Genomic DNA, 25847 nt, shown 5'->3' on the forward strand with positions numbered 1-25847 from the left:
ACATCAGTTTTCTAAAAGGATTTTGTTCCCAGCTTCTCTAGCTTCTAACTCTGAGGGGTATGTCCTGGGATGGTCAAGAGGTGAGTGACCCAGAAAACCAAAAGAACCTTGTTTGTTTGGCAGAAGAAGTCAACAGCCTTAGCGGACGTTAATCAAACCTCGTCGTTTCTGTGAGAAACGTAGACAGACCTTGTTTTCTTATGGTGTGTCCTATTTACTATTTGATATTACAGTGTGTTTGAAGCCCTACTACTCAACTGTATCAAGGGTGGGACATTTTCCCTTGCACGTAACCTAGGAATCCTTGCATTTGAAGTTGGTCAGTCTGCCAGTCGGCATGTGGCCTAGACATTCACTCCTGTTACGTCATTCACCAGTGGCTGGAATGAACGTGGTCTTGGCACTATATGGAATATGTGACCACTATATGGAATACGTGATGTGATTCTTAGAAATCTGATAAGGATTCTACTTTAAAAAAAGGTATCTCTTTCTCAACTCAGAAAGGCTTCACACACCCAATTTAAAGAAAATGCAGTGAAAGCATTAATAGGAAACATTAGGGGCTTAAATCTAGGTGTTCTGATCCCAAGGTTGTCTGACTCTCCCTTTAGGTGACTTTCAGAATTATCCTACTTAGGGCAATTCTTTGTTTCCTCTTCTGGGTGTACTTCTTATCTCAGAGGCTGATTACAAAAATTTAGTCAGATAATATATGCGAAAAACTTTGTAAACTCTAAATCCCTTCACAAATGTGAAGTGTTTCTGTTGAAGTTTAATATCTCGTTCTCTCCTACATTGCTTCTTTGCCCTGACTCATTAGAATCACCTGGGAGAGTTTAGTGACTGCCAGTAACTTCTTCCCTTCCTCTCTCCTCCTTCCCTTCTTTTCCTTCCTTTGAAGACAATGGCATGGCCAGGGCCAAAGAGGCAGTGGCTGAAGAACAAGTATCAGGGCTTGAAGCTGAGAAGCTGTCAAGACTAAGAAGGTGACCAGTGTGGTCAGGAGATTGGTTAGAGAGAGAGAGAGAGTGAGAGAGAGACTGGGCAAATATTGAATAGATTGAGGATTACAGAAGCGAGATTTATATTCATTCCACAGAGGACTCACAGATATGGTGAGAAGGAAGCCTAGAAGGAACCTTGAGGTGTTGAACGGAAATTAGACGTACTGGTGAGACGGGACAGTTTTAAAGTATATATCCATGGATATGTATGTGTATGTGTGTGTGTGTGTGTGTGTGTGTGTGTGTTTTCTAACTCTGAACAGTAAGACAGCCTAGAACCAATGACACCTTTGTAGCAATGACACCTTCACAGCAATGAGTACAATGAGCTTTTGATTTCTAAATACTAAAAAGGCACCCGAGATCTTTGGAGATAAGGCTGATTCCAGGGTTAGGGCCTACAAAGAATTGGAAAGGCTGAAACACTTTGCCCAGAAAGTAAGGAGATATTATGGGGATGTGTCAAGAGAATCTAGGAGCCTGCATGAAGGGACTCTCACTGGCCAAATCTAGAAAAATTGGATCGTCAAAATATATAATGATAGAAATGGGTTATATTACTTTCAATTAAATAGAATGCATGAGTCCATAAATAAATAAGCAAAAAAAATGGGGTAAAGGGAAAATTCTTTTCTTGTAGTAGAATGACAAGAAAGGGAGAAGAAATGATGGAGTTAGAAAATCACCATTTGGCAACTCCAGTGGCCATGAAAAATCTCTTCTCTGCAGAGTTCCAACTGCAGGGAACATAACTGACCTATAGCTCTCGATGATGTGTTCTGATAGCAATGGCCTAGTTTGCCGAAGTCCTGTGTTTTTAGTCAATGGCTGTGAGAAGAGGGGATACGAAGGCAGCCTTCTTCCCAGGACACATGGAAGTCTTCTGATGGGTAACTTTGACTCAAGGAGTCCCATGGCTTTACTAAAATTTCCTTAGAACTGTACCACAGGCTGTTTTCCTCCCCAGCTTTCCTTCCTTCCCTCTTTTCTCTACTATGATTAAACCATTCCAATCTGACATTTCCCCAAGCCTCCTCTGGCTCTGGCCTTCGCCCGCTCACCCTCACAGGAGTCTCCCCAGTGCATCTCTTGCACTCTTTTGCACATCTAACCCTGTCTTGGTGTCTGCTTCTCAAAGAGCCCTAACTAACCCAGAAATCATCACTGGAGTATTAATTCGGGTGAGAGGCACCAATGGGTGGAGGTTTAAGCTTTGATGAGAAACTTGACGCTGACATAAGTCTTGGATTGTCTTCCTAAGTCGTTACTTATCAAGCATAAAGGGAAAATGGTGCCTTTATAATGGAGGAGGCCGACAGACTTCAACCTGACCAGGTGATGAAGGTTAATGTCACCAGTGGTGGGACGGGTTGATGTGTGTTCTCTGATGTGCGAGAGGCGTGAAGAATCACTTCTGTGGTATTCCCATCCAGCATGGATGGTTTGAGTCTGGTCATGAGAGAACATTCATGGACCCCGTTTGGGGACATGCTACAGAAAAAAAGCATGAAGCTCACAAAAGGTAAGGAAAGACTGAGGGAAGGTTTCAGATTGAAGGAGATTAAAGAGACATGATCATTAAACGTAACATATGATTCTGAATCGGATCCTTGACCGGAAGAAAAGAAACACGGTGAGACCAATTGGGAAGATTTGAATGGGGCTGTGGAATGGATAACAGTGTTGAACCAATGTTGACTTCCCCTTTGGTAGGTTGTATACTAGAGAGGTGTCTGTGCTTTGGAAAATACACAGGGGAAGGCTTTCAAATAGTTCAGGAAGGGGATGGTCGTTAATAAAGGGTACAGACACACACACACACACACACACACACACACACACACATGCTCACATAAGAGCAAATAAGGGGAGTGTTAATAATCAGGGGTATCTGGGTGAAGAGAACGAGGGAGCTCTTTATGCTGTTCTTGCATCTTTTCTGGAAACTTGAAATGAGTTCAAAATAAATTATGAAAAATACATTAATAAAATATCGGTGGCCAGGCCCTGACCCAGGCCAGTCCAATCAGGAACTGCCAGACCACCTGGGCATTCTTTTTCAAACTCCCCTGAGGTCTCCAGCATGTGCGGAGGGGTGGGAACCACAGCCTCGCCACCTCAGCCGCCATCTACACTGACATAATAGTTGTCTTCCATCTGTAAACTACAACAGGCCCAGGCTCTGTAACCAATTCAGTCTCCATCTGGGATGGTTTGAGGAGCTCTAGACCAGTGACTAAGTTTAGCAGTCCTGTTACCATCAGCCTTGTTCTGCCCTTGATGTTTGACAGTGGGCTGGGCCTTGGCCTTATGATGTCTTCTTGCCTCGTATCCCGGTGACCAGCGCTTTACGTTGGCTCCCTCGGGCCCCATTTCCTAGTTCTCCCAGGGACTAGAATCCCATTCCTATTCTCCCCGAGAGGGCGAGGGACTGTACCACCAGCTGTCAAGGCCCTTGGATGACAAGTGTCTTCCGGCCTGCCCACTCCCTCACTCAGCCGGAAGTCTTTTGCTATTCTCCGGCCTGTTCTGGGGCACCCCTGCTTTCCCCTTCTGGGCCTCTGCATGCCACTGTCTAAGCTCCTCCATGCCACCTGTCACAGACACTGCCCACCACCTGCCACTGAGATCCCCTCCAGAACATCTGCCTCACAAAATTAGTTAATGCCCTGCACACATTCCCACAGCACTCTGCATATTCACTGCCAGACGCGCCTCACATTTTACTGTTTAATTGTCTGCTTTGTGCAGTAGATTAAATTCCACGAGAGAAACAGCTACGTCCTACTCATTGCTACATGCCCAGTACCTATTTAGCATATGGCCCCAAGTCCATAGTAGGTACTTGGTAAATATTTGTGGAATGAATGAATGAATGAATGAATGTCTAGTGTCCAGATCCAGCCTGACCCTCTTTAGCATGATCAGTCTCATCACCAAATATCACCATTCGCATATACTTGGACACAAAGCACGATGGGACCACAGCAAGGTCAGCAGTTGGGGAAGCCTGGGGTTTAGTTCCCCAAAAGGCCAGGATCTGCTGACTTTTTCGGCAGGCGTGGTGATCCAGTCTTTCAGGAAGAATATGGCAAGGCGCCTTTAAAATCTCTCTTCTTGAAACCAAGAAGACAGTGACACCACTGGAGTGAGGGGGCATCCCACCATGACAGAGCATCTTCCGCAGCTGTAGCGATCAACAAAGGGTGTCTCAAGGATCTTAATTAAAATGCAGATTAGAGACTTCTCCTAAGGCCTGTTGAATCAGAATGTCTGACCCTGGGGTCCAGGGAGCTCTCTCTGTCTCTGTCTCTGTCTCTGTCTCTCTCTCTATATATATATTTTTTAAGTAGGCTTCATGCCCAGTGTGGGCCTCAACTCATGATCCTGAGATCAAGACCTGAGCCGAGATCAAGAGTTGGATGCGTAACCAACTCATGTCCCGGAGATCAAGACCTGAGCCGAGATCAAGAGTTGGATGCTTAACCAATGGAGCCACCCAGGTGCCCTAGGGCTCTATATTTTTAACAAGCTTTATGTTAAAGCTGCATTTGGAGAAATTCTCCAGAATCAAAGCAGAATCCACTTTCTTCAAGATGGGATTCTGGCATGAGCCAGGTTGGATAGCCAGACTCTAGCCATGAGCTGGGGGGGATTTGAGGTTGTTTGTGGAGAGCTTGATAAACAATTTGAAAGCAGGAGGACTTTTTTTTGTTGTTTTTGGTATGTGTATGTGTATTTTGATTTTCTTGAATGCTTTTATTTATTTTCACCTTGATTCTTTTTCCTTAAAAAAATTAATAGACTTTAGTTTTTAGAAGAGTTTTAGATTAAAATTTTTTTTTTTAATTTTATTTTTGAGAGAGAGAGAGACAGAACACGAATGGGGGAGGGGCAGAGAGAGAGAGGGAGACACAGAATCCGAAGCAGGCTCCAGGCTCTGAGCTGTCAGCCCCCGTGCGAGGCTTGAACCCACTAACCGTGAGATCACGACCTGAGCTAAAGTCAGAAGCTTAGCCGACTGAGCCACCCAGGAAGCCCCTAGAAGAGCTTTAGATTTACAGAACAATCGAACAGACAGTATGAAGTTCCCATGTCCCCTTCCTCCCCACCACAGTTGCCCCTATTATTAACAATATGTGTCGCTGTGGTACACTGATTGTAACTAATAGTTGTAATTAACGAACCGATACTAAAACATTATTATTAACTAAATTCCATAGTTTCCATCAAGGCTCACTCTTGGTGTTACACATTCTGTGGGTTTTGACAAATGCATAATCTCAGATATTCATCATGGTAGTATCGTGCAGAAATATTTTCACAGCCCTAAAAATCTGCTATGGTTCACCTACTTACCCCTCCTCCCTCCCCTGCACTCCCTGGTAACCACTGATCTTTTTACTATCTTTCTAGTTTGGCCTTTTCCAAAATGCCATATAGTTGGAATCATACAAAACATAGCCTTTCACTGAGGGTTGATGGGGGGTGGGAGGGAAGGGAGGGTGGGTGATGGATGTTGAGGAGGGCACCTTCTGGGATGAGCACTGGGTGTTGTATGGAAACCAATTTGACAATAAATTTCATATTAACAAACAAACAAAACATAGCCTTTCTACATGGGCATCTTTCACTTAGCGATATACATATAAGTTTCTTCCATATCTTTTCGTGACTTGATAGCTCATTTCTTTTTATCGCCGAATATTATTCCATTGTAAATATGTGGCAGTTTGCTTATCCGTTCATTTATTGAAGGACATCTTGGTTGCTTCTAGTTTTTGGCAATTATGAATAAAGCTGCTATAAACATTTGTGTGTAGGTTTTTGTATAATTATGTCTTCAACCATATTGGGTAAATACCGAGGGGAGTGATTGCTGGATTGTACAGGAAGACTATGTTTAGCTTTGTAAGAAAGTGCCAAACAGTCTTCCAAAGTGGCTGTACCATTTTGCATTCCCACCAGAAATGAATGAGAGTTCCTGTTGGTCCATAGCTTCACCAGCAGTTGGTATGGTCAAGTTTTCAGATTTTTGCCATTCTAAGAGTTGTCCGTGGATCGTTAGTGTTGACCTTTGTTTCATTTCTGTTAGGAGTAATTTCACTGATTTTTCAAAGAAACAGCTTTTATTTTCATTGATTCCTGTTTTCAATTTCATTGTTTCTGCTTTACTTTTTATTTATTTTTTCCTTGGTCTCAAGTTTATATTGTTCTTCTTTCTCTATTTTTCTAAGATGAAAGCTTGGATAATTAATTTAGGTCTTTCTTCTTTCCCAATATAGACACTCAATACTATAGGCTTCCTGCATTTTCATTTAGGTTCAAAATATTCTGAAATTTCTCTTTAGAGTTTTTCTTCGATTCATGTGATAATTGGATGTGTGTTGTTTAATCACCAACTATTTGGGGATCTTCCAGCTATTTTTATGTTATTGATTTGTAGTTTAGTTCCACTGTGGTCTAAGAGCACACTTTGTATGATTTATATTCTTTTAAATTCGTTAAGATGTGTTTTATGGCCCTGAAGGTGGTTTATCTCGAGAAATGTTCTACACAAGCTTGAGAAGAGTGTATATTCTGAGGTTGTTAGATGAAGTGTTCTATAAATGTCAGTGAGATCCAGGTGATGAACCTTGGAAATCAAGCCCACAAGACAAAGTCCCTGGCTGGTATGTGGAAACCACTCATGTCCTTCCTAGACTGAATTGAAAATTCATTGAAGGGGAAAGGAATGACAAAGACCCAAAGAGGTACCAGAATTGATAGTACCTTCTGGAATCCGGGCATCTTGGAATTGCCCCTGTCATTTGCCAGGTCCACTAGTAAACCCCAAACATTTCCTTTATCTTCTCTTATGTACTTGTATATCTAGACATAGTCTCGCAAAACAAAAATTTTATGAGGGCAGAAGTCAGGCCACTCCACCCACAGGCTCAGGGTTGGCTTCGGTGAGGACAGCAGCTCCATGTCTTACAATATTCTACTGCAATCTACCGTGGAGATCTTGGGAGGCCTGTCTGAAGCTTCCAGACTGGCATACCTCAGCTCCCCCCCACCCTACCCTGCACTGCAAAATCCTTGAAGCTGATGGCTGCTACCCCAAGGGGAGCAACCCTACTATTCTTTTGCAAGGGCACTAGCTGAATAGCATTGCATGAGAAGGAGGGGGCTTCAATTCTTGCGGATGCAACGAGAAAGATGAAATACAAATGTAAACATTTTAAAAATATTCAGCATAGGAGTCAAGGAACCCTACCTTCAATTTACCTGCCTTAAAAACATGTATTCTGAAAAATGCTCAAATGGGCTTCTGGCCAAGATAGAATAATGGGGACCGGATTTCTCTTATCACCTGACATAACTAAAATCATGTGACACAACCAACTCACTCTATGTGCCTAAGAGGAATGAAATCATCTGTCCATACACATTCTGGAACACGAATGCTTGTATCAGCTTTGTTAGTAATGGCCTCCAAATGGAAACAACCCGAATGTCCACCAGGAGGTAAATGGATAAACAAATTGTGACGCGTCTTTACAATGGGATACGACGCAGCAATAAAAAAGGAATAGAAATATTGATCTCTGCAACAACATGGATCCATTTCAAAACATCTATGTGAAGTGAAGGACGCTTGACAAGACTAGAGTTCATATTATATTTCTTTTAAATAAAATACATGAAAATGAAAACCAGTGTCTACCGACAGAAAACAGATCAGTGGTTGTCTGCGGAGCGTGGGTGGGTGGGAATGGGGAAATGAGAGGGTGGGATTACAAAAGGGCTGGGGGAAACTTTGGTGGGTCAGGGTTATGTTCATTATCTTGATTAAGGTGGTGGTTTCACAGGGGCACCCATGTGTCAAAACTCACCTCTTTTCGCACTTAAAATCTATACAGTTTATCATAAGTCAACAGAGCTGCTTAAAAAATTGTTCTTATTCCACATTATCTTTTGTTGTTTTCCCCCTTAAAAAAAAATGTTCAGGGGCGCCTGTCTGGCTCAGTCGGTAGAGCATGCAACTCTTGATTGAGAGTTCGAGCCCCACACTGGGAGTTGAGTTTACTTTAAAAACAAACAAATACAGTGGGGCGCCTGGGTGGCTCAGTCGGTTAAGCGTCCGACTTTGGCTCAGGTCATGATCTCGCAGTTCGTGAGTTTGAGTCCCGTGTCGGGCTCCGTGCTGACAGCTCAGAGCCTGGAGCCTGCTTCGGATTCTGTGTCTCCCTCTCTCTCTGCCCCTCCCCTGCTCATGCTCATGCTCTGTCTGTCTGTCTCTCTCTCAGAAACAAACATTAAAAAAATGAAAAACAAACAAATAAAGGCTCAGTTTCCTAAGTAATCAAAGAAATAAAAATTAAAACAAAAATAAGATAAATATGATAGGGAGAAATAGGATAAAACAGGCAGAGAGGGAAAGATTAGGACCTGAGGCCCCTGGATGGGGAAAAACACATATTTTGGAACAATGCTGGGAGCAAACTCTCTCTGGCATAAAGTTCCTCTTGAGAATGCGCGGCGCCTGGGTGGCTCAGTCAGTTAAGTGTCCGACTTCGGCTCAGGTCATGATCTCATGGTTCATGAGTTCAAGCCCCTCATCGGGCTCTGTGCTGACAGCTCAGAGCCTGGAGCCTGCTTCAGATTCTGTGTCTCCCTTACTTTTCTTACTAGATTACCACTTTATCATAAAAGGATGTGATAAAGTTAATTTGTGTATTGAGACCCATAAAATGGAGGCTGCCCCAGTGGCCCTGCCCACATCACAAATCTAAACCCGTGTCGGCCTTCATGTATAGGATGCACCTATTAAGGAATCCTGACATACACTAATCACAAGCCTCCAACTCAGCTTTAGCTAGTTTACCTTAACCTAGAAAGTAAAACCTGCTGGCCTTAGAAGGAAATGTCCGGCCTCCTAGCCAACCACGCTCTGTTTCTGCACAGCCTCCCCTCTAATTCTATATAAAACTCACTCTCGCCCCAAATCTTTCAGGAATAGTGCTTCACTGCTTGTGAGGCACTTACCCCTCCAATCTATGGATTGTTTTCCCTAAAACAAAGGATGTCAAACTCAGTACTAAGTTATTTTTCTCATTTGACAGGTATATCTCAGGAATAGTCCAATGGACGGGACGCACAGGGCAAGGTATGGGGGACTAGGCGGGGAGCTTCCGTGCCTTATGTGAGTGCACCACCCTCCCTCTCAACACCTCCAACCTGGACGCTCTCTAAACCCGTGGTTCAGGGATTTTTACGAAGGCTACATTATGTGGGCATGATTAATGGTATGATCATCCATTGGTGATTGACGACATCCTCCTCCAACTTGATTGACGACATCATCCTCCAACTCTCCCTCTTCTCTCCCAAGGTCAAGGGATGGGACTGAAAGTTCCAACCCTCTAATCACAAGGTTGGTTCCCCTGGCAACCAGTCCCATCCATTGGTCTTTCCAAAAGCCACCTCATTTTAACGTGAACTCAGGTGTCATTGAAATTTGTTATGAATAACAAAAGACACCCACTTCACCTTTATCCCCCCGAAGCTATTTCAGGAGCTGGGAACAAAATTAAATATAACCAAAGATATCACCGTAGCTCTCATACAGAAAATTATAAGGGTTTTAGATGCCGTGCGTCAGGAACTATGGACAAAGACCAAAATGTGTGTTTCTTAGTATGTCACAATATCACAACCCTCATACACTTTTGGTGGGAGTAAGCAAGTGGCTCAACCTTTCTGAGGGCAGTTTGACAAAAAGTATCTAAAGCCTTAAAATGTGCCTAACCTTTTAAAACGTGCCAGTCTGTTTTAGGGAGTCACTCTGTGGATACCTCCTGTCTTAGAACATGAGAGAGACATAGTTTCAAGGGTGTTGATTCCAGCCCTATTTATATTTGCAAAAAAAGTTATAAACAATCCATATGTCAAACAACTGGAGATCGGCTAAATAGTTAATAATATGGTCATGCAAAAAATAGGTTCTCCAGAAACAGACATGGAAACGCCTTGGGGGTACATATGTGGGAGGGAAACAGAGATGGCAGGATTGGTGAAAAGATCAGGGATGTGGGCCCGGTAAAGCTTTGGCCGACCCGAGGAGGGGGCTCAGGCTGAAAAGGCCAGGGTGTTCGAACCTGCCCTCACTCAGCCACTGGATGTGAGCAAGGTGGCAGGCTAGGTGGCCCCGTGCAGCAGAGGCCTCCCTGAAGGAGCTGAAAGTTGGAGGGGGTCTGCTGACTGCACACGGCAGGGCAGCGCGTCCTTCCTCCAGGGCATCTGGCCAGCAAGGATGTCCCTGTGCACCACCGTCCTGCTTCTTTAATTCCGTATGGTCTGCTTCCTCTTCTCTTTTCTCTACTGACCTGCAGAGTCCGTCTCTTTATGAAGTATTTGTTTACTTTAGAAGTTACTTGTAGAAGCGTCTGGAGCAAAAATGCTATTGAAATTAACGGGAAAGACTGTAAGTAAAGGAGATTCTGGAGAGAATTCCGTGCAAAAAAATGATCGTTACACTCACTGTAACTTGAATCTGATGGGCCGGACAAAGGACGGTGATGAATAACCATAGGAAAAGCAAACCTGAGAGTTCCCTCCTTTCCTAGTATTCCTGGGATGAGCCTTTGCTCATGAATGAAGAGCAGGGTTTCCCTCTCTGGGTTAGAAGTCATTGAATTGGCTTCCTACACTGTCCTCCTCCTGTCTGGATGTAGCCAGAGGCCCAGGGTATGGATGTATTTGTTTGCATTGTGGCGGGGGTTGGGGGGGGTGCGGGTTGGGAGGTGTTTTTACCAGGACCAAGGACACAGGACAGCCTGTGTCTGCTCTCTGCCTGGGGAGAGATAGGGTGACACTCTGGGACCAGCCAGTAGACAGAGCATAGAGCCCACCTGGGAAGAGAGAACATTAGTCTTAATAACATCAGAATTCTGGGTCAGGCAGTAAAAGCTAGAACTATTACAAAAGAGTACTGCTAATTATGGAAGGAGACATGGGCAGGTGGCTGTTTCTGTCTGAATCTCCATTAGAATCTTATTATCAGGCAATGAGTCAAATGCAGAGTAGTGGTTTGCTAAACATAAGATAAAAATAAACTAGAGTGAAGTAGTCTTTTCAAAAACTGGAAATTCTGACTATGCCAAATATTAGCAAGGATGTGGGTCAATGGTATCTTTATTTTGCTGGTGGGAGTCTTGCTGTTAAAATATACGGACGCCATTTGGGATTCTGTCTCTCAGTGTTGGACATTTGCCTTCTCTGTATTTCAACAGCTTCACCCCAAGAACGTACCCTCGAGAAACTCTTGCACATGCGCCCAGGAAATAATGTGGTACGATGTTCATAACAACACTTAGAGTGCAAAGCTGTACACAATCCAAATGCCCACAAACTAGTGAATAGATAAATAAAATATGGGATATTATTTGGCAATAAAATGAAGTAGTGATTCATGCTACAACACAGATGAACCTTGAAAACATTTCGCTAAATGAAAGAAGCCAGGCACCAAAGGCCACGTATTGTATGACTCTGTTTATACGATATGTTCAGAGTAGGCGGGTCTCTAGAAACAGAAAGTGGATTAGTGGTTGGCAGGGGCAGGGAGATTGAAGGGACTAGTAAGTAACTGCTAATAGATATAGAAAGTTCCTTCTTAGTGTAATATAAGTGCTCTAAAATTGACTGTTGTGATGGTTTCACAACCCTGTGAATAAACTAAAAACCCTTAAAGTGCACAGTCTAAACAGATAACTTGTGGGTGTGTGAATTGCATCTCAATAAAACTGTTCACCAAAAAAACCCAAAAAACCACCCAAATGTCCAAGAACAGGAGGATGAATCTGTACAGTGTATATTTCTGTAACAGAATATTGTACAACAATGAGAAAATGAATGAGCCACAGTTACATGCGTCGGCATGGGTAGATGTTGGTAACATGGTTGTAACACCGCCTGGGAACCTTGAGTGAAAACAGTAAGTCCCGGAAACTATACAGAGTGCAGTTCTCTTCTTAGAAAGTTCAAAAACAAAGTCAGACTAAGCTATCCATTATGTAGGTGAATATATACGTGATAAAACGGCAGTGAAAGTGAACGAAACAAGGGAATGGGTAAAATATGGTAGATACAAATGGGAGCCCTGGGGTCGGGAAGCAAAGGGGCAGGGATGCTGAAGGACCGATGGCAATGGTATATCATGACTGCCAAGTGTTAATAAATCAAACTCGGGGTCCCCGCATGCTATTCGTTAACCATGAATTAACGGCAACAGCGTTATGCGAAAGCTTGAAATGTGTTCATCGCTGTCGGTGCGGTCGGTATCTTATTTAATTTTCGTCAGGCCCTTACGAGTTAGGAAGTATTGCTATTCCCACTTCATAGACAGGCAACTGAGCTTTAGAGAGTTCACACGACTAACAGTAGTGGAGCCCGAATCCGACTCCCCCGCCTGTCAGACTCCAGAGTCCTTGCGAGTTACTCTGTCCTCTACTGACCACCCGCTACCCCGTCCAACCCGCCCCACAAGACAGCAGCTCAGACTGACCGGGTCCATCAGGCCCCCGAGCAGGATACCACCAGTGGGATCTGGGGGAGCCGTGGACACAGAGGGCTAAGGAATTTCCTGGCAGGATATTGCATCGAGTCAAAAAAGAACGCCTATTAGTTTGGGAGACGAAAAGAGCAATGAATCACGGGCTAATTCAGGGACGTTATTGGAAACCACTGCTGGAACAGAGAAACCTTCTAGGAAGCAGAAAATTAGGTGCAGAAAATTAGTGACGGCAAAGCCTCTGTGCCCAATTCGTGGGGCCGAGGGCTGAGCGCCATGGACCGCCATTCAAAGGAGCTTCCGAGTGGCCCTTGTCTGTTTCTGTCAGAGCTAGCCTTATTCCATCCAGAATTAAGTTGAAGAGTTAAGTGGCAGCTATGGAGCTGTCCTCTGCATTGAAGCTCACCTCACTCACCTCACTCACCTCAGGCGTCCTCTCCTCTCTGGTCTTCATTAGCCTAGAAGGTTCTCCGCTGACCTGAGTTTCTCATCCACACAGGGGAAGTGCCTTTGAAGGAGCCTCAGTGAGCTCTAGCGGCCTCCTCAGCACCAGTTAGGGGCTTTGTCAAATAAAACACTCAGGCCAGATTAGGGAAGGGCCAAGTGGGGAAGGGGAGCGGGGAGCGTGAGTGGAGTGAAGGAGTCTTTCCAGGCACCTGTTCGCCAATGCTCTTTGGATCAGTTCAGTGTTTCCTGCTCGTCGTCAGCCCACACACCTCTTAATCTACTTGAATTTCTGTTTTGAAAAGAGGGCGGGAAGAGATGTTGTGCAACACTTCAAGAGAGAAGCCCTGATAGACCCTAAGGGCATAGGCCCCCGGGGTGGTCTCTCTACTGTTCGACGCTGTGTCCGGAGAGCCGTCCACACTCTCTCAGAGCAGGGGGAACACGGACAGAGGGAAGGCAAGCCTTCAAGGGCACCGCGATACCAGATCACAATCCCAGAAGGGAAGAGGTTGACCCAGAGTCCGCACCACATGTCACTGACTATATTGACCCATCAGTTCCCGGTAGGGAACGGTCCTTACGAGTGAGGGAGAAGTCCGAGTTCTTACCCTCAAGAAACTTGTATTACAGGTGGTGACACGACACACGGCGAGGCGAGGTTCATTTCCGCATCACCAGCCAGGACTCGTTCGAGAACGCTACCATCCACCCGGAAAGCAGATACTCCGGGCTTCAGAGTGTAGGGAATATTCTCCTAGAATACCAGGCAATATGTTCTTCTTCGATAACCACATCCGTGCTGTCAAAGTTTGACTATGGTCTCTGTCTTTGCCACCTGAGTTTCAGAAGTTACAGTTCAGGAAGAGCTCGGTGTGAGTCTTCACGGTTTGGAACAGGGCTCCATTTAACTAGATGAGCAATTATTAGCACCGTGGAGGCCTCCTGCAAAGCAGCAGCAATGCCAACGGTCTTGCTAATTGGATTGCTTTTTAGGAGCAGAAATGGGCTCTGGATAAAGGCCCTGAGAGCTCCTCCTGCTTGTCTGGAGTCTGGAGGACCAACGGAGTTTGTGCCCTCTGAGGGGCCAAGTCCTGCCAGCCAAAGCCAGATTAGTTTTGGGGGTGGCTCCCATATGTGAAAGCTTTGAACTGAAAAGGATTTGGTCTCAGGGAGACAGATGCTGCTCGCCTCGCCTCATTATCCGTTTTGGAAGACGGCATAGCATCTTCAGTCCTGAAAGACTTTCCGTGTGGACGAGACCCTCCCCCCGTTGTCCCCAGACACCCACAGGTGCCATCCAGAGGGCTCCCTGGCTCAACCCAAGGAGACTGATGGTGCTCTTAAGCCATAAGTGGGTGTCACAGCCACAGGTCTCCATAGCAACCTTTCACGCAGAAAGAAGGACATTTGTAAATATGCATTTTGCAAGCCCCCTTTTTCGATTTTAAATATCAACCTTTTGAGAACAAGTTGCCTTGCCAGCTCTGTTCTGCTACTAGAAGAGTGAGAACGTGGAGGCTTCTCATTCGCCCCGATTGCTCGCGGCTCACTGGAATCAATTGGTAGATGCCCCCTCGAGCACACTTTGTGGGCCCAGTGCCTCGCAAGGCAACGTTGCGGACACAGCAGGGAGGGAACGTATACCCAGCCCAGGGCTCACGCAGCACACTGTGTCTCCAGCAGCCACCGGACCACAGACCTCCAGGGGGCCTGGGCCCTGGGGCCTCTGGTGAGCAAAGCAAACTGCTTTGGCTGTTGCCCTTACGGGGCCCTCACCAGGGTGGGCAGTCGACTCACCAGCGGAGCTTTGGTAAGAAGATCCGTGGTTGCACAGGGTTGTAGGAAGTGGGGAGGGAGGGATGAACAGGTAAAGCAGAGAGGATTTTTAGGGCGATGAAAATACCCGGTATAATACCTCATGCCATTATACCTTTGTTCAAACCCACGTACAACACCAAGAGTGAACCCTGATGTAAACTTTAGACCATGGCTGGTTATGACGCGTCAATGCAGGTTCATGAATTATAACAAATGTACCCCTGTGGTAGGGGATGTGGATAATGCGTGGGGGCATGGATAATGCATGTGTGGGGGCAAGGTATATGGAAATCCCTTTTCAATTTTTCTGTAAACCTAAAACTGTCCTGAAAAACCAGAGCTTTGTTTAAAAAAAAAAAGAGGATCACGTAGTATATGCTCAATAAATAACTTTGAAAAGGACAGCAAGAGGGCAGATGAAACTGGCATTTCCTCTTGATCTCTCTTAGCGATGAGCCTGCTGGCATTTCATTCGCTATGCACGTGGCTAACTGGTTCTTTGAGTCTCTATCGAATCCATTTGATCAAAAGTATGTAATTTCATTCTGTCGTTAGCAATGAACAAATAACTTAAGAGCAAAGCAAGCAAGCACACAAACCCTCTCCCCCAAACGACAGACGCCTTGTCCTATCCCCAGACCTGTTGATATGCCAGAGCTGAGGTGGTCATGGATATCTGCGTGTTAAAAAGCTCCTCAGGGGACTTGGCATATAGGCCTCCGTTAAAGCAATCAGGTAGGCACTCCTGCAAAATAGGAAAGAGACCTAAAACTGCAGAGGCTCGAACAGATGGGGTTGCATATTTCTCTCTTTTAATAATCCAGAGGTAGGTGGGCAATTCCAGGGCGGGCAGGTGACCGCCCTTCGGGCTGTCCCGGAGGCGGGCTCGACCACCAAGAGGGAGCCCCTATTCTATGTCAGTCTCCGGCCTAGGGAAGGGGGATCGGGAAAAAGGTAGCAGTGACCTGGAAGAGGCATACCTTCCCCTCACTCAGAAATAACCACACAGCCGTACCTTGCTGTTAAGCGGGGTGGGTGGCTGGGAGATGCAGTATTTGTCTGGGCCCCACAAGCTAGCTGGAGGTTGGGGAGGAGAGGGTGGGGACTGGGGACACAGTCGCAGCTGCTGTCTCAGGTGCCCAGGCCCTACCCCAGGCCAGCTAAGTCAGAGTCATGGCCAGTTCAACCCAGGTGTCAGGACTTTCAAAGTCCTTTCTACAAAGAACAGTTTTTGAGACCCGGAGGCCACAAACTTCGTTTCCCAGGAGAGCATACAGAGATTTCTGGAAAGCTGGAACAGAGCTGTTGGCTCCTGGAGGTCCCAGCTGTCCCGAGTGGTCCACAGATGCAGTAATCCTGTCGTTTCCAATGTACAACCAGCCTGGACATAGCTCGAGCTCTGGCCTGTCATCTCTGTCTGGGTCTAGGTGAGCAGAGGTGTTACAGCCCACGCTATAAAACCCACTCAGACAAATTACCAGCCGGTGGCCTAAGGTGATCAGCAAGCTTTGCACACGCTTCTAGGGGAGGTGATAATGACGATAAACCCAAAGAACAAACTCTCGGAGAATAAGCCTGTCTAGAGGTATTGCAACGTGATGTTCGAGGGAGCCCTGACTCTGAGCCCAGCTCCCCCTAGCCATGGCCTCTTTCCTCGTCAGTAAAACAGAAACAGTGATAATCACGGCTAACATTTACGGGGCACGTGCTGTGTGCCAATCATTTTTCTAGGTGCTTAATGGATAGCAACCAATTTAATCTTCCTCCCGATCTTATAAGGCAAACACTAGTGTCTCGTCCTATTGTATCCACGAAGGAACTGAGCCACAGAGAGGTCGCATCCAAGGTTACACAGCTAATAAGTGGCCAAGGCAGGATTTGAGCCCTGGTGGTCTGGCTTCAGGGTCCATGCTCCCAGACTAGAGAGTAGCTTTAGGTCAGGGCTTTGTCGTGAGGAGTAAGTGGAATAACGGGTACCAGTCAAGTCTCGTTGCTCCTAGTAGATGTTCTTTAGAGGAGGCTACTCTTATGAAACTCACAAGTTGATCCGTAGCTGTTAAAATTAGGACGTCCGTTGTCCCAGGACCTAGCGGAGTGCCTAGGACATGGTAGGCACTCAGTGAAAATGAATAAAACGTAGAATTGTCTTCAGAATCCCTCTCTCCCTCTGTCTGTCTCTGCCTCTCTCCCTCTCTGTATCTCCCTGTCTCTCTCCTCTTCAGTGTCCTTGGCGTTTGGAGCCACACACGATTCCTTTGTGCTTCTGGGCTGGGAGAGGCAGCCGTCAGGGGACGCTCTGATAACCACCGTCTGGGCTCCAGCTGGTTCGCCCCTTGAGCTGTCGCTCGGCTCTCAGTGAAGGATTCCAGAGCAAACCTCCTCTCTCTGTGGTCCTGCCCACCCTTTCTGGGCACTCAATTTGGACACAGTCATTTATTTTGTTGCTTCTGTCTGAAACTTTACAAAATTACTCCCTTAGCTTCACCCAAAATACTATTTCTTGTCCTGAAATAGCATCTTACACGCTCACCAGGATTTTTTTCTCTTTCCTCTTCCTGGGCTGTAAAGTCCAAAAAAAAAAAAAAAAAAAAAAAAAGGCACAACGTCATAAACCGTGGGAGCATTTTTAGACATTGTCTGGGCCTCGCCCCTCATTTGCTGAGGAGTCATCGGAGCCAGAGACAGGGAACCTTCCTCAGGGTGTCACTGGGGCCTCAGGGAGGGGCAGCCCTTGAATGCAGTGACCTGGACAATCAGTCTAGCCTCGTTTCTCCGACTCAGGTCAGGTGAGAGGCACAGCCCGAGGGAAGTTGGTCTGCCCCTCTCCTCATGGCTGTGGCCCTTTGTTCCCCAACCCCCCCCAAACCCCATGCCTCATCTCAGCCCATCTGAAATATCGGGGTCCTCTGTCCTCTTTCCCCAACTCAGAATCAAGCATGACTCCTCCAAAGAAGAGGTGGTCAAGGAAATAGAACGAGATGCGACGTTTTTCCAATTAAACTGTTCCAGGAGGCTTTACTAAATCAGTGCTTTTTATTTGGTGTTTCAAATGTTGTTTCTCAGAGCCTCCCAGTGAGGGGTGTGGAAGCGGCTATCACCACCTCCCCCACAAAGCACAAAGAATCCAAGCTGCCACCTTCCTGAAGCTATTTTTATTGTTGAAGCTTTTCTGGGCCTAACATTATACTCAGGGTTAGTCAGAAGCCGTGGAGAACGCCTCTCGCTGTGCAACCCTGGGCTGCCCCAGAGCACAGCTAGGCCGGAGGGGTCACTCCCCCTTCAGAGCACAGCTAGGCCGGAGGGGTCGCTCTCCCCTCAGAGCACAGGTAGGCCGGAGGGGTTGCCCCACGGGGCCGGGAGGCCTGGGGTGGCTGAGAACCGAGGGACACGCTATGGGGCAGGCCAAGCAACATGCCGACAGGGTAATGCCCCTCAGGATGTTGTGAGGGGCTGCTCACACCCGGGTTTCCCCCCTCTTTGCTCCCAGTACTATTGTTCTGAGTGCAGAATAGTGAGGCGAGACGGAAGACGGGTAAGAAAACAGGGTCCACACCAAAGTGAAACCCAGGCCTCCTGACCCACCACCCGGCCCCCTGCCTTCCCGCATGGCAGGGATCGGTGCCATCTCAGGCCTGCTGGGCACTGTCGGGACAGACTCGGGGGTGGGCAGGGGCTCTGGCAGAGTTTGGATGCATCGGGGATTAGGTTTGGGTAAAACTCACAGCACTGAAGCTGTACATCCAACCTTTTGTTGATTTTCCAAACTGAATTGTTTGTTATCTCCCACGAACCACGCTTCCGACAGAAGAGAGAAGATGCTTAACCCAGAGCACAGGAGCGTAAGAAACAGTTTTCTGTTAACGAGAGAGAGGCATCCGTGTCACGGGGGCTTATTCTCAAGCATCTGTTAGTTTGGGTGAGCCGCCCTGCAAGGCAAGGGAGAGACCCGTGCTGTTCCCGACGGCGCTGGTCCATCCGTGCAGGCTCCAAATACGTGAATTACGTTGAGACAGGTCACATTCCCACGTCTTCTGCTCCTCTCTCTTTCTGCTTTAAGCAGAGGGCTTTGGAGCCATCCCTGTTTGTGGGAGAATCTTTCGTCCTTGGTTTCACTCCCATCCTTAATAAAGGGAAAAAGCCAAATCAGTAATGATACACAGAACCCTTTGCTACAACCCTCCTCCCTGAAGAAAAGCTAATTTGATTTTTGTTGCTGTTGTTGTCAATTTTAAATCAGGTATTGCTCAAAGTTGCTGCCGTCCCGCACATTAGCAGAGCCTGGGGAATTTAAAATAATCCTTCCACTGTGGGCATTGAGACTTAAACATCAGTATTTTTTCTTAACTCTCTAGATGATTCCAAAAGACAACTGAGTAGAGAGCCAGTGACCTGAGCCAGTGTTTTCTCAGACTTCAGCGTCCATACGAGTCACCTCGGGACCCCAGTAAAGTAGACACGTTGATTCAGGAGGTCTGGGGGTGAGGTTCCAGAATCTGCAATTCCACCAGGCTCCCAGGTGATGCCAGTGAGGCCAGTCTACAGACCACACCTTGAACAGGTGAGGTCAAGGTATACTTGTTGGCCCCCAATGTCAAGTGATTCATGAGGGAATAGAAAATATTGAAGCATCTCAGGCAAAAGGAAGGCTTCCTTATGGCATAGGAAGGGAAGACAGTTCCCTCGAGGAACTTCCCCCAAGTTGTTAAGAAATGATTTTTTTTGGCCTGGGACACCTGGGTGGCTCAGTCGGTTAAGCGTCTGACTTCAGCTCAGGTCGTGATCTCATGGTTTGTGAGACAAGCCCCACATCAGGCTCCACACTGACAGTGTGGAACCTGCTTGGGATTCTCTCTCTCCCTCTCTCTCTGCCCCTCCCCAACTCACTTCCTCTCTCTCTCTCCCTCAAAATAAGCAAACAAAACTTTAAAAAATTAAAAAAAAAACAAAACGATTTTTCGACTTCCTACATAGACGGTTTATAGAAGAATCTGGCCTTCCGTAATCCAGAACCTTCTAGACCAGAGGGACCTGGTAGGTCACAGGGGTCAGTGTTTCCCCAATCCGAGTTAATTATCAGAATCACCCAGGGAAGCCATCTAAAAATTTAGATTCCTGGGATCTGCCTGAATAGCCTCTCACTAAACATATTATTATTATTATTATTATTTTTTAATGTTAATTTTTTTATTTTTGAGAGAGACAGAGAGTGCGAGCAGGGGAGGTGCAGAGAGAGAAAAGGGAATAGAAGATCCGAAGCGGGCTCCATGCTGACAGCAGAGAGCCTGAGACAGGGCTCGAACTCACGAACCATGAGATCGCGACCTGAGCCAAAGTCGAAGGCTTGACCGACTGAGCCCCCAGACGCCTCTAAACATATTTTTCAATAGTCAATTTAAGTTCTGATAGATTTGGGACCCCTGCTAGAGCAGGCCACCCTTCCTTCCTTCCTTCTTTCCTTCCTTCCTTCCACCCCAGGCCCCACTTCCTGCTTCCTCACACATTCACATTTTATGGGAGGTGGATGAGGCTGCCCCAGGCAAGGGCTTCTTTGCAACAACGTGGGTACTTCCTGCCGCAAGAGGAAAAAAATCTGAGTGCTAGACAGACCTTCTTAAGGGTCACAGCCATTTGAGGACCCAGATTCTGGCTGATAAATCCAGGCTAGGAGTCCGCCTTTGCTTTTCTGGACAGACAGGTTAATTTGATGAGACAGTAAAGCCAACAGGCAGGTATATAGATAGCTAATAAAAAAGGCCGCTTGACCCGACTGGAGGAGAAGGAGATTTGTGCTTGTCTAGACAGCCATACCCACTTGGAGAAGAGGAGCCTCATATCCCCTCTGGCTGGGCACCTACCCCTCCAGTTTACCTGGGTTCTGGCCCTGGTGGGGGTTTGCTCTCCTTATACGATTCTCCTGGGATCCTTAGGCCCGTTCAAAGACAGAGGGCAAAGATTTTGAAAGCCTCATGACAAATTACAGTCACGGTCCTAACCTATGAGTAGAAATGCTTCTGCGGGCCCCACTGGGACTTCCCCCAAGCCTTCCAGCTTTGTGTCGTGAGGGTCCTCTGCTTCCACATGTCTATGTCATGCCTGGCTCTGCTCACATGGAACATACAAGGGAGTTGCTGATGCCGCGTCTGTTTGGTACCTAACACCCAGACCTGGTGCCTGGATGCCCCCATCCCGGCCAGGAACACCACCTGAGTAGGACTGAGATTGTGCCATAATTGCTCACTCGTGCGATTTTTTTTTTAATGCTTACTTAGTCATTTTGAGAGAGAGAGAGAGAGAGAGCACGCACGTATGTAAGTGGGGGGAAGGGCAGAGAGAGAATCCCAAGCAGGCTCCTCGCTCAGTGGGGTGCTGGATGCCGGGCTCGATCTCACAAACCGTGAGATCATGACCTGAGCCGGAATCAAGAGTCAGACACCTAACCCACTGAACCACCCAGGGGCCCCTCTTGTGACTTTTCTTAACCAATAGGCTTGGAGTGCCTGAGATTTTTTTTTTCGTTAAAAAATATTTATTAGGCATAAATACTCATTTTAAGTCTTAGTACGTATTTAATCATTCATCCATATATTTATTTTCTGAGCACACACAATGTATCAGTAAACACGATGTATCTGTATGTTTCGATGCCACGATCCTATTAGGTGGGTATGATTGTCTTCATTTTTCATATAAAGAGTCTGAAATTCAGAGATTATGAGCTACTTTTTCAACATCACACTTCCAGAAAGCCGTTTAACTGAGGTTTGAACCCCGATCTCTCAGGCTTCTGAACACCTTGTCCTTCCCTCACATCGGATTGCCTAAAACCAAGAGCCTCTCTCCTTTTGGAGATTGAGGAAGGTAGCTAATTGTAAAAATTCCTTGTAATTTTTTTTTAATGTTTGTTTATTTTTGAGAGACAGAGAGAGAGAGAGAGAGAGACAGAGCATGAGTGGGGGAGGAGCAGAGAGAGAGGAAGGCACAGAATCCGAAGCAGGTTCCAGGCTCTGAGCCATCAGCACAGAGCCTGACGTGGCAGGGTTCGAACCCACGAACCTTAAGATCATGACCCGAGCTGAAGTCTGGTGCTTCATCGACGGAGCCAGCCAGGCATCCCCGTAATTTTTTTTTTTTTTATTAAAGATCCTTATTTGGCAAAGACATGGTCAAGCTGAAAGATATACCACCAATCGAAGCTAGTCTCAACTCATGCCATCTTGCCATTCATAATTCACTGCACACTCATACATCGGTGAGTTAAAATCTGTGCGTATTATTTTTCTGAAAAGCCTTCCTTGAGCCTCCAGTGCAAATCAGGGCCCACCTTCCATTATTACATAGCCACTTTATTTCCTCCTCCCTGCACAGACTGCATCCCTGGCAGTGTGACACATGCTGGCAGGCACAGCGCTGCCTGTGGCCAACTTAGGGATGGACGGAGGGACGGGATGACAGGAGTCACTTGCTGTATACTCCTTTGGGAAGTATTTATACCTCCAGGTTGTGGGTCTATTTCTCTAAAATAAACTCATTCGGAATCATTTTAGATTTGTAGAGAAGTTGCAAAGATAGTAGAGTTCTCACTCAGTTTCCCCCACTGTTAACATCTACCTTACTATGGCTCATTACAATGTCAGGCTCATTACAATGTCAGGTACATTTAAAAAGCGAGGATTTGTCTTTTCCTGTGCAGTGGGGGTAACCGCCGGTCACGCAGCCAGAAGGCTCGAGTCTCGGGAGCGTTGGTCGGAGTTGACCCTCGTAATCTCCGTTTTCCCAGGGCACCAGGAGGATAACGGGATGGTCTTGCCAGGGTTTCTGGGGAGGATTAAAAAAGACCATGTCCGTGAAAGCCCCCAGGATGCTGCGTGGCACACTTTTGAATATGAACCTCTGAAATCTGCCTTGCAACAGAAGTTTCCATCAGGCTGTGTTTAAAGCGTGCTGGGGTTTCCTATGCATGTTACTCTGCATGCCATCCCCCCCCCCCCCCACAAGGCTGAGCCCTGCTTGCTTGATACACTCTCTACGTTCGTCTCCCTCCTCCTTCCTTCCCTCGTGCTCTCCCAATAAATACCGTTTGACGAATTCAGGCCAAGAGCAGTGGCTCTCAACAGAGATATTGTTTCCTCTTCTGGATTGCATCTGTCAAAGTTGCTGGCCAACCCAGGTGGTCCCAGCCAAGCCGAAGGGTTGACACTGATGTGCGGCCCATGCATCCTGAATTCTTAAGCAGAAGAGACACATTGAACCTGAAGAGATGGCCAAGGTGGTACAGAGTTGAAACCGTTTCCAAATCCGCCCTGTTACTGGTAGAGAGAGGAAGGGAAGGGGGAAGCGAGGGGGGGCTGGGTAGGGGATAGAAGGCGCAAAAACAGACATAATTAGAAAATTTGGGCTCTGACATTTTCCTCACCCCCCCCCCCCGACTTACTTGACGTCCCCGGAGCTAGACGCCGAGCTGACACGTGTGTTTTCAGAAATGAGTAGGATACGTGAACACTTCAGAATTAAAATGACAGTCTTGAAGTGCACGTTCGGTGACTGAGGCCGCCTGCGTCTGCTCTCACACAGATGCCCTCTGAAAGAGGTACCTCCTTTGGGCACATCTCACCTCGCCCACGAACGTCCTGGAAGCCAGCAGATGCCCGAAGGGAACATGGCTTGGGGCTGTGCCTGCGTAATGAGACTTCACTTTAAGGCATTCTTTCTTGTTTATCCCAGTCCATTAAGAAGATTCCACTCCAAGTGAGTAGTTGCTGACCCTATTAAAAACTGTCTATATTCCTTAATTAGCACAAAAGAACTTGAAATAAAATATTTACATACTGCTCTTTCTTTTTCTTTCCTTTTTTTTTTTTGTAAGGAGAATGGGGTTGTCCTTTGATGCCTGCTTTTCCTTGCGTGCCCAGATTTTTAATTGGACCACTCCCTGCATTTTGGGTCTTTGGCTGCAAGGCCATGTGGGTGGAGGAAGGCTGGGGTGTCTCCTCAGCCAGGCAAAGCAGACGGCCAGAAGTCGTAGGAAAGCGATCTTTCTGAAACGGGAGAAATAAGACAGGGAAAGACTGTAAAACTCCCACTGGCGGCTGCCTTTCGACTAGGGTGTAAAAAGAACTGCTCTCAGCCACCTTTGGAGGAAGAGAACTAGGAGCAAAAGGTTACGCGCCAGCGTTTTGAAGAGAACGATGGCTAATCGTAAAAAATTATCACACATAGAATGTTCTAGAAATCTAGGTAGGTGCCCCCCCCCCATTAAATACAGTTTGAAATAAACCAAGGTTTATGGAGGTTTATTGTGAACCAAGATGTTCCTACGTGCTACCTGTTGAAATGAGGGTTCGCCTATACTCTGGCAGAAGTAGAAAATAGAGCCGTTTCTTGGCACATCTAACTACCAGTAGGTAGGAAAGGGCTTTGAGCGTCAGCACGGTGTTTTGGGTGCTTGTGTCTTCATTCCTTCTGGGCGGATGCAAACTCTTGCGGACAGGCTCTCATGCGTTCACTGTGCTCTCTCCTTCCCCTTTTCAGCTCTAATTTTCCCTCCTTTTGCCCTTTCATTTCTGGAAGGCCCCGTGCTCTACAGAGAAAGGTAAAAAGCAGGGATGGAGGGGCAGGGATGGTCAAGGGTCGAGGTTCAAAGGAAGGACTCAGAAGAAAGGAGAGAGTTGGTAAGAACAGCGTTGGCCTAGGAGTTAAGAAAGTGAGCTTGAGGCTCAGGTCTGGCACTAAACTACAGCCACAGTGATGATGGTAATTTAAAATATGAATAGCGCTTACTATATATTGAGCATTATTTGAAGCACTTTTGTTTGTTTTGTTTTTGTTTTTAGAGGGGGGGAGGGAGTGCAAACTGGAGAGAGGAGCGGAGGGAGAGAATCTTTTTTTTTTTAAGTTTTTATACCTTTTATTTTTTATTTTTTAAAATTTATTTTATTTTTGTTTATTTATTTATTTATTTATTTATTTATTTATTTATTTATTTTCAGAGAGAGAGAATCCTAAGCAAGCTCCCCGCTCAGCATGGAGCCTGATGCGGGGCTCGATCCCCCAACCCTGGGATCACGACCGAGGCACCCAGGTGCCCCCTGAAGCGCTTTAAATTAACCAGTGCGGATGAAGGAGGTGGATGCAATTGTGCCCATATTACAGACGAGGACACTATAGATCGGCCCTGCATTTTAGCAGAATGTAAGAACCACACTAAGGTGCTTGAAAAATAAGTCAGACGTGGGTGAACCTGGGAGGCATTATGCTAAGTCAAATGAGCCAGACATGGAAGGAGGAGTGCTGTGTGATTCCACTCGTATGAGGTAAGTGGAAAAGCCAAATTCACAGAGACGGAGGGTTGAATGGTAGTTGCCAGGGAACGGGGGCGGGGGAAGTGGGAGTCCTCGTTGCGTGGGTTACAGAGTCTATGTTTTGTAAGACAAGACAGCTCTGGAGACGGGTGGCCGTGATGGTCACACAACACTGTGAATGTGCTCCATGCTGCTGAACAGCGCACCAAAGAATGGCTGAAATGGTAAGTTTTAGGTTACGTCTATTTTACCGCAATAGAAAAGGAAATAAATGAATAAATAGAAAAGATTCTTACTATTCATTTGTGACTTTATAAGATACGCATGTGTTTGAAAATTAAATGCAGAGAAGAACAATCAAATTAAAATAATGCAATTCTGGGGGTGCCTGGGTGGCTCAGTTGGTTAAGCGTCGGACTCTTGGTTTCAGCTCAGGTTATGACCTCATGGTTTGTGGGTTCAAGCCCTGCATCCAGCTCTACGCTGGCAGTGCGGAGCTTGCTGGAGATTCTCTCTCTGCCCTCTCCCCTCTCTCTCTCTCTCTCAAAAATAAAGAAACTTTTTTTTAATGTTTATTTATTTTTGAGAGAGTGCAGGTGGGGGAGGGGTAGAGAGAGGGGGACAAAGAATCCCAAGCCGGCTCCTTGCTGACAGCAGTGAGCCCGACGTGGGGCTCGAACCCACAAACTTCGAGGTCATGACCTAAGCCTACGTCGGACG

The 25847-nt window shown here is 46.5% G+C and overlaps 1 long non-coding RNA gene across 1 annotated transcript; it reads right to left on the reverse strand.

Moving 5' to 3' along the window:
* Positions 1–21928: 21928 nt before the first annotated feature.
* On the reverse strand, positions 21929–23168 carry LOC111559546. The gene is made up of 2 exons (XR_002740626.2): positions 22904–23168; positions 21929–22644 (listed from the first exon to the last, which is right to left on the reverse strand). It is a non-coding gene; the product is annotated as an uncharacterized LOC111559546 (long non-coding RNA).
* Between the last annotated feature and the right edge of the window lie 2679 nt (positions 23169–25847).

Source organism: Felis catus, chromosome A1 (genome assembly GCF_018350175.1).
Source record: "Felis catus isolate Fca126 chromosome A1, F.catus_Fca126_mat1.0, whole genome shotgun sequence".
Classification (NCBI taxonomy): Eukaryota; Metazoa; Chordata; class Mammalia; order Carnivora; family Felidae; genus Felis; species Felis catus.